The following is an 8,755-nucleotide window of genomic DNA, read 5'->3' on the forward strand; positions in this document are numbered from 1 at the left end:
AGTTCCTCCGGAAGCTGCGTCTGGCCGCCGGGCCGGCCGCACACACGCTCCCGGAGGGTGGCACCGCGAGCTGGCCTGTGTGTGTGTGTGTGGGGGGGGGGGGGGGGGGGTTGGCTGGGTGGGGGCGGAGCAAGGCCCTGGGGGCCGTTTTCCCTGTGACCTGGCTGAGCTTGGCTGGAGGCTGGGCCTGCTGAGCACCAGGAGCCTGGCAGTGCCTGGGAAGCTGGAGGGCCGCCGCCGCAGGGCAGGGCCGGGCCGGCCGGAAGGCTGCTGGGTGGTGGCAGGTGAGGCTGGGCTGGAGGGAGCAGGAGGTCCGCCTGCTGCCTGGGAACCAGCTCCATCCTCAGCCTCCTGCGCCCCCGGAGCACAGAGGCCTCAAAGCCAGAGGCGGGAGGTGCAACCTCTGTCTCCTGGTCAGAGGTCAGAGGCCACTGGGAGGGAGTTGTAAGGATACAGGCCATGCCTGGGGGGCGGGGGGTGCACCGTCCCCTCTGGGACCTGGACGGCATTTCCACCCCACGGGGCACTCAAGCTGCCCCTCTTCTCTCTGCCCCTCGCCCTGCACGTGCCCAGCATGGCCGCTCAGCTGTGCCAGGAGCCGCGCAGCCTCCCAGCGTGTCTCCGCCTCCCTCGGTGCGTGGACGTGATTCCTGCTGGGGGGCTGAGGACCCCAGGGTGTCCTGGCTGCCCTCCCAGGGCTCTACGCACACACCCTCCGCCGAGGAGCCACTCGGGTGGCTCTCAGCACGAGGCCGGAGGGGTGCTTGGAGATGCAGCCGTTCCTGGGCACCAGTTCCCCGAGCCCCTTCCCAGAGGCCTCGCCAGCCACCCCTGGGAAGGCCCCCCTGGGGGTCACCTCTCACCACCCGTTCCTGCGCGGCCGCCCGGGACCACGCCCCCCCAGGAGACCCCGGCGGAAACGGGCAGACACGCGGAGGCCTAAGGCTCCTGGCCCCGGCCCCACCTCGGCTCTCAGAAAGCAGCTCTGACGGGAGTGCTGACCGCAGAACTGGGGGCTGTGCCTGACACCCCACCGTCCTGTGCCCTCTACCAGCGGCCCTGCGTCTTCTGCCTGCTGTGCCAGCTAGCTGCCAGGCACAGCGTGTGCCCGCTGTTCTGTGCAGATGGCATGTCCCGAGCACGTGGTGATGGTCATACCCGGTCAGGGTTTTGTCTGCAAGACTCTCCCCAGGGACTCAGCACAGGAACGCTGGCCCAGCGGGAAGCCACCAGAGCTGGTGCGGGGCCGGGTCCCGAGCGGGGACTTCCTCTGTGAGCCCTGCCCAGCCGACAGACGAAGGACTGGCCATGCGGCGCTGCTGAGGAGCCGTGGCCCTGCTCACGAGCCGGCACTGGTCCCTGCGGCCGCTTTGGGCCACAGCTGCTGCACCCCCTAATCCACACGATCCTACACCCCTCCTCCACCCGCTCCAGCACCCCCTCTTCTGCCCCCAACTCCTCCTCCCCCTCCTCCGCCCCCTCCGCCCGCTCCTCCGCCCGCTCCTGCACCCCCTCCTGCACCCCCTCCTGCACCCCCTCCTCTACCCCCTCCTCCGCCCGCTCCTGCACCCCTCCTCCGCCCGCTCCCCCTCCTCTGCCCCGCTCCTCCGCCCCCTCCTCCTCCCAATCCTCCGCCCGCTCCTGCACCCCTCCTCCGCCCCCTCCTCCTCCCAATCCTCCGCCCGCTCCTGCACCCCTCCTCCATCCCCTTCCTCCGCCCGCTCCCCCTCCTCTGGCCCCTCCTCCGCCCGCTGCCCCTCCTCCGCCCCCTCCTCCTCCCAATCCTCCGCCCGCTCCTGCACCCCTCCTCCATCCCCTTCCTCCGCCCGCTCCCCCTCCTCTGGCCCCTCCTCCGCCCGCTGCCCCTCCTCTGCCCCGCTCCTCCGCCCCCTCCTCCTCCCAATCCTCCGCCCGCTCCTGCACCCCTCCTCCATCCCCTTCCTCCGCCCGCTCCCCCTCCTCTGGCCCCTCCTCCGCCCGCTGCCCCTCCTCTGCCCCCTCCTCCGCCCGCTGCCCCTCCTCTGCCCCCTCCTCCTCCCAATCCTCGGGCCCCTCCTCCTCTCAATCCTCCTCCCGCTCCTCCGCCCCCTCCTGCGCCCACTCCTCCGCCCGCTCCTCCATCCCCTCCTCCGCCTGCTGCCCCTCCTCTGCCCCCTCCTCCGCCTGCTCCTGCACCCCTCCTCCGCCCGCCAGGACCGCCCTCTCCCATCTTCATGTTTTTATACTTTTCCGGAGACCAGAAGCCTGGGAGCAAATCTCCTCTTGTTCCGGGCAGGACCCCCACCCTCCTCCTCTTTCCCTTTCCCCTCCCCCTTCCCTCTTCTTCCAAGAAAATGCCATTTCACAGAAAGTTCCATATTCACAGCCACTGTTACTTTCAGGCATTTCCCCAGTTCCGACATCAACTCCACCAGCAAGTCCAGCTCAAGTCCCGCCCTTCTCTGGTCAGCCCCGCCCTCTTCTGGTCAGCCACGCCCTCCTCTGGCAAGCCCCGCCCTCTTCTGGTCAGTCCCGCCCTCTTCTGGTCAGCCCCGCCCTCCTCTGGTCTGCCCCGCCCTCCTCTGGCCCACCCCCTGGTCCAGCTCTTTGCTGACCTGACTGAGGATTCACACAGCGGCTGGTTCCCTCTCCGCCTTCACCTCTAGGGCCACGTTGCTCTGTGCACCTTGGAGCATGTGCTAGGTCTTGGCCTCAGAAGACAGCGCCCGGCTGTGGAACTTTCCTGCAACAGCCATCACCTGGGGGGGTGCCAGCAGGCCCGTGGCCAGGTCACATCCGGACCAGGACCTGAGAGTGTGGGGTGGAGCCAGGCAGCAGCATTTCTGAAGAGACCCTTCGCCCAGGGCTCCAGCTCACAGCAACGTGTGGGAGGCTCAGACTGACCGGTCTTCAGAGCCTCGTCCCCAGCCAGGGGAGCTGCCCTGGGTGCCCACCAAGGGCACTGGGCTCTCAGGGAGCACCTGCTCCAGGGCTGGCTGACAGGGTACCCACCACCATGGCAGGCCGGTGCTGGCACCAGACGGACCAACACCTTCTCCCCTCCTCCCTGGACACAGCCCTGGCTGTGAGGGCTCATCTCTGGTTCCTGCCCTCAGCTGATGTGCAGCCCCTGAGCCCCTGAATCTCAAGATGGACCCTGTGGGCCTTCAGAAGGAGAGTGGTGGGCAATATTGCTAACCCCAGCAGCCACCAGCAGGCCTGCCTCCATCTGACATGTCCCTCAGCCTCCTCTCCAACAGGGGCCTGCCCGGGGCTTCTCACACTCAAGTCCATCCGATGGCTGTGCCCACCTCAGCCGACTCGGGAGGCCTGAGTCAGGCCACAGAACTCGAGGTAGTAAGTTCTGGTGCCGCCGCTGCAGATCCGCTGGCCCCGGCCTCCTCCCCAGCCTCCTCCTGGGCCACCACCACCGCTCCAGACAGAGGCTCAGCGATGGGGCCAGGGAACCGCGCCGCCTCCGCCCCCCAGTCCCCACAGCCTGCCTCAGCACTGGGCAGCGTGCCCGTGGGGGGGCATGTGGTGTCAGGGCTGCCACACCAGGAAGAGCCGGGAAAAACGACATCTGTCTGTGGCTTCCTAAGCGCTCAGTAATTCAACTCAACCAAAAGCACCGGGTTAGCCTGGCGTGCCAGGCTCTGGGCAGAGCCTGGGGGTCCCATCTCAGGGTTTGGAAAGGAGGACTGGGTTCTGCTCTGGGAGCAAAAACATCCAACTTCCTGCAGGGTTTCCCTTGGCCCCTGCACCCCCGCTTGTGCCAGACTGTGCGTCCTGGGGAGGTGGATGCGCCGCCAGCTGTGGGCGCCCAGGTGGCTGTGGGGCCGGTGGGGCCGGAGGTCCAGCGTTTCCACTTCCTTCCTGCTCACACGGTGGGCAAACTCAGGGCCCTGCGGAGCATGGCGTGGAAACAGCACAGGAGGAGCTGGGACGAGGCTCCCTCAAGTCTGAGGGAGCTGGTCAGAGCAGGAGATTCCAGCGTCTCTGAGAAACCAGACAGTGGGATGGCGTTTGCCTGTCCTGGAACCAGCAGCCGGCGTGCGGCGAGCTCCGCAGCCACCCGGCGCTCCGGGAGCAGCTGCGTCTGGCAGCACCGCCTCTCAGTCTCAGGAGCCCACCCTCGCGTGGATCCGCACTGCCGGTGGGAGTGTGGCCCCTGCAAGAGACCACATTCACGTGTCTTTGAGGACAAGGGCTTGGCCCGGTTCGCCAGCCCACTTCCCTCGGGTCCATGGACACCCAGCGAGGCAGCTAAGACAGGAGAATCAGGGTGGCCTGGAGGCCCTCGGTCTCCCCGTGGGACAGCTGACGTTTGCAGACAGGCTGGGCCTGAGGACCAGCGGAGCTGTCAGCCTCGGGGCCTGCATGGGCCCCGCCCGTGGCTGAATGTGGGTGAGACTCCACCATGGCATCCTCTCCTCTGGGCCAAAGCCTTCAGTGCTGGGTCTGCAGATGGTGATTTCGACACCAGCCTCCTCACCATCTCCTAGCCCAGCATCCACGCCTGGATGCAGCTCTGCAGCGAGAACGCGGGACCCAAAGGGCCAGCAGCAGCCCAGGAGGCGGGAATGTCAGCCGAGCTCTGGGACTTGCGCAGAAGCGGGCCTTCAATCCTGGCAGCAGCCAGCTCTTCACCTCTGGGGGACACGCCAGGATGGGACTGAGGTCCGGGCAGCCAGACAGCAGCCCTGGGCAGAGCTTCCCCCGCGCCCTCAGCACACACCTCTGAGGGGATGAGCTGTCCCAGAACCTGCCAGCACTGGCCCCGGCCGGGGACCCGACCCTGAGCCTGTTTCACACCCACTCTCCCGGAACCTGTGCTGCGTTCTTCGCTGCTGGTGCCTCCTTCCAGCTATAAAGGCCAGGCAACATGGCACAGGAGGAAGGGCGTGGCCCTGAGGCAGGCCAGCTTGGCCAGCTGCCCATGTCTCCACTGGGATACGGGACAGGGACCCATGTCATGAGGCTGCACACCTCTAAGGCTCCATGCAGGTCAGTGGCCTCACTGTAGAGGCGACCGGGCGAAGGCCACGCTGTGGGTACGAGGGAGATCTCACCAGATGCACAAAGAGCGGACGCAACACAAACACAGGACGTGGCCCGGGCCAACAATGGAGGCGCCGTCAGATAATGACAGGGTGCGAGCCAGAAGAGCCTGCTTACGGCACCACGGATGGTGCGGCCAATGCCACTTGTGATTGTCCTTTGAGATCCCCAAATTTGTTACAACCACATCCCCTTTCAGCAGGGTGGCTGGGTGTGTGTGTATGGGGGGCGGGGGAGGGGCGGCGGTAGAACCTGGGGGCTGGTTCAGGGCTGGGGGGGTAGGACCTGGTCAGGGCTGGGAGGAGGGGGTAGGACCTGACCAGGGCTGGTGTTGTCACTCAAGCATCTGAGCTTGTACAGTAACTGTATGCATGTGTCTGGCTCACGAATGAACATGAACTCAGGAGGCAGACCAGGGGGTGAGGAGCGTGCAGGGCCCACACACCAGCCTGGAAGCGGGTTCGGGAGGACGAAGGGCAGCATGAGTGAACACGGGCGGCGGCATGCAGGGCAGAGGCCTGGGTGGGCTTGAAAGATAAGACTGAGGCCAGAGACCAGGACACAGGCTTTATTGAGGAGAAGACCCTGTCGGGCTGCCTTCCAAGGAGAAAGAGCACACGTGCTGGGTGAACACGCCTTTGAGGGGAGGAAAAGGAAGGGACGGGGCTTAGAGACCTAGGGACTTGGGGATCGGGGGCTTAGGGTATTTGGCAGGTGCTGATTGGTGGTTCAATGCACAGTCCATATCAGGTGCCTGGTTAGGTGCTCAGGAATGTCTGGCTGCAGGTACAGGTTATGTCATCCTCCATCAGTTGGGGGAAGGGAGGATCTATCGTTCCAGGCTTTTGATAAAATTAAAAAAAAATAAAAATGAAAGTCTGGGCAAGGTCAGGGAGTGAAGGTCCATCTTCCGTTAACTGCTTCCAGCTGAGAGGGGGCATCATTAGGGGCATCTAACCGGCGTCTCAAGGATTCGGTTCTGAATTCAGTGCCAGATAGATCTCTCCCACCTTTTGGCTGGCAAATGCCTGCATTCTGTTCTTCAAGAAACTAGTGAAACAAAGCATGAGACATGGGCCAAAGAGCAAAATTAAGAGTATAGATACCAGTGGGCCTAATAGTGGAGTCATGGGGTATGTGAGAAAAAAACTGGGAGTGTTTCCGTGCTGGATGAGTGGTGCAGCATGATTTCCCCAAGGGACTGGTTGGTGACATCTTGAGAGCAACCCTGTTGTCACTTGGGACGTAAAAGCGGTCCTGAGGCTGCCACAGCATCACTTGTCTGCTTTTGCTGCTTTTCTGGAGCTGAAATACAACTGAGACCTAGATGCTATTTTTAGGGGAAAAGAGTAGGGGTTTCAGTGGCCTCACTAGGGATATGAAAGGGGAGAATAGGTTACCCTGGGAGTGAGGTTCTTGTTTTCCCAGTTTTGCCCCTTGCTGGGCATCCGTGTTTCTTGTAGGTCCTGAGACAGGGTTTCAAAGTAGGTAGAGCAGTGGTTAGCTCCCTGAGGCAGTTCCAACTCCTGCTGTGATGCCAAGGGTTGTGAGGAGAGGGGTTATCTGGACTGCCCTTTTATGTCAGACATGATGGGTTCCTCAGGTAGAGCGGACGCAGGAATAGAAGAGGCAGTGGAGGAAGGCAGTCTTTGGGCCTGAGAATGAGTGTTGGATGAAAAAGCTGTTTTGGAGCTCAGGTTCTTAGGATTTGAGCTCTCAGGGACTGGGGAGAAGACAGCTGCTGGTTAAGAGGGTCTGAAGAGAAAGAGCTTAGGCATTTTTCAATTTGAGAGAGATCAGAGTGAGAAGGGAAATGGCCAGCCGCCTGTGAATTAGGTTGCTGGCAGTCACGGGGCAGAGATTAGGCAGAGAGCACAGGGGAAGGCAGGCTCAGGAGCTGTCTCCTCCCATAATGAGAGCAGGGCTAGGAGGGGCTGCGCAGGGGGGTGTGCAAGCACCGCTGCTGGTCGGTGGGCGGGACCAGTGTGTGTGAAGGAGAAAAAATGGTTAAATGTACTCCCAGCCCTGCACTCCGGCGGACCTGGGTAAGAGTGCTCAGTCAGAGGGACAGGTTTAGGGTTGTAAGGAGGTGGGACACATGGAGATATATGATCTGCTGGGTTGAAAGAGTCAGAAGACAGAGAAAGGGGTTTGAGAGGGCAAAGAGGACTTCCAGAGGAGGATCTGGTGGAGGAACATGCGGAGTAAAGCGAGGGGTGAGCGCGGAGGTGGGGGGAGGGGAAGCCTGTTCGTAGGAATCTCTGAGGCTTGTCCGGTGGCAAAACTGAAAGGTGTGGATCGAGAGGTTCCCATGACTGAGGGAAAGGGCCCCGAGAAGCTGGGGAAGGAATAAGAAGCATCTTCTTTTCTCTCAGCCAACCATAGAGAGAGAGAGGAGAGAAGGTTCCAGAGTCGTCACCCGGAAACCTTTCCCGTGGAGAAGAGCAGTTTCCCCGGCCAGGCACCTGCTTTCATAGAACATAGAACGTGTAGCCGAGGAGACAGGGAAACTCTGAGGCCCTTCCAGGTCAAGGGAACCAGTTGGGGGGCAGGAAGATCCCTGAAACCTACTGGTTAGAAGGAGGCGACGAGATTCCCACGTGTCCTGGTACAGCAGGTTTTGAGAAATGTTCTGAACGGGCCAATCACCGAGCAGGCCCAGAGTAGGAGTCAGAAGCTCGGGGGCCAGGTTCTTGGACACAAATATGAAAGACGAAACAGGGGGCTGGATACCAGGGTACCAGGACACAGGCTTTATTGAGAAGACCCTGCCGGGCTGCCTTCCAAGGAGAAAGAGCTGGGTGAACACGCCTTTGAGGGGAGGAGAAGGAAGGGACGGGCTTAGGGCACTCAGCACACGCTGGTTGGTGGTTTCATGTAAGGCACATGATTAGGAATCGGGGCTTAGGATATTTGGCAGGTGCTGATTGGTGGTTCAATGCACAGTCCATATCAGGTGCCTGGTTAGGAGCTCAGGAATGTCCGGCTGCAGGTACAGGTTATGTCATCTCTCTCCATCAGTTGGGGGAAGGGAGGATCTATCAGGGCTGAATCCCCAGCTCCACAGGAGGATAAAAAGTGAGTTTTTAGATCATTTGTTTTCCTTACAAGGACCACAGTTCAAATATCTGGACACAGGAAAGGAAACTCTTAGTCACCAGCTGGAGAATTCAGCCACTCCACCTCCAGTCAGCGGCTTTAGGCTCTGCCTCGTTACTGACCCCTTCACATGAAAAACTCATTTAATCTTCTTTTCACAGAGCAAAACAAGGAAGTTTAAAAACTCTTTATTTGCATTTCAGACACAGGTGAGTGGTGCACTTCAGGGTGCCTGGAGGCACAGTCTGTCGCCACTGCTGCTTCTTGTGCCGCAAACCAACACGGCTACCAGGAGCCGCACACCGCTCGCCCTCAGCTCCTCTGCCAGCACCGGCACAGGGCCCTTCCTCTCGGGCCTCACCTTCCCGCCTGGCGCCCTGGCGGCCCAGCCACTCTGCCAGCGTGATGCCAGCAGGAAACCACCGAGGTGCCAGGCAGTCTCCCGTGCTGGTGATCCACTTGCAAGTCCGGGCACCCTGCGGGCCAAATGTCCCAGGTGCGCCTGCCGAGAGGGGCCTGCTGACCTGTCGGGAGTTCACAGCGGGACAGGCCCAGCCTCCTGGTTGAACTGATGGCCGCCAACTTCAGGGACAAGTGCAAAATGGGGAGCTCGTGA

The sequence above is a fragment of the Pipistrellus hanaki genome (genome assembly GCF_964339955.1).
Source record: "Pipistrellus hanaki genome assembly, chromosome: 18".
Lineage (NCBI taxonomy): Eukaryota > Metazoa > Chordata > Mammalia > Chiroptera > Vespertilionidae > Pipistrellus > Pipistrellus hanaki.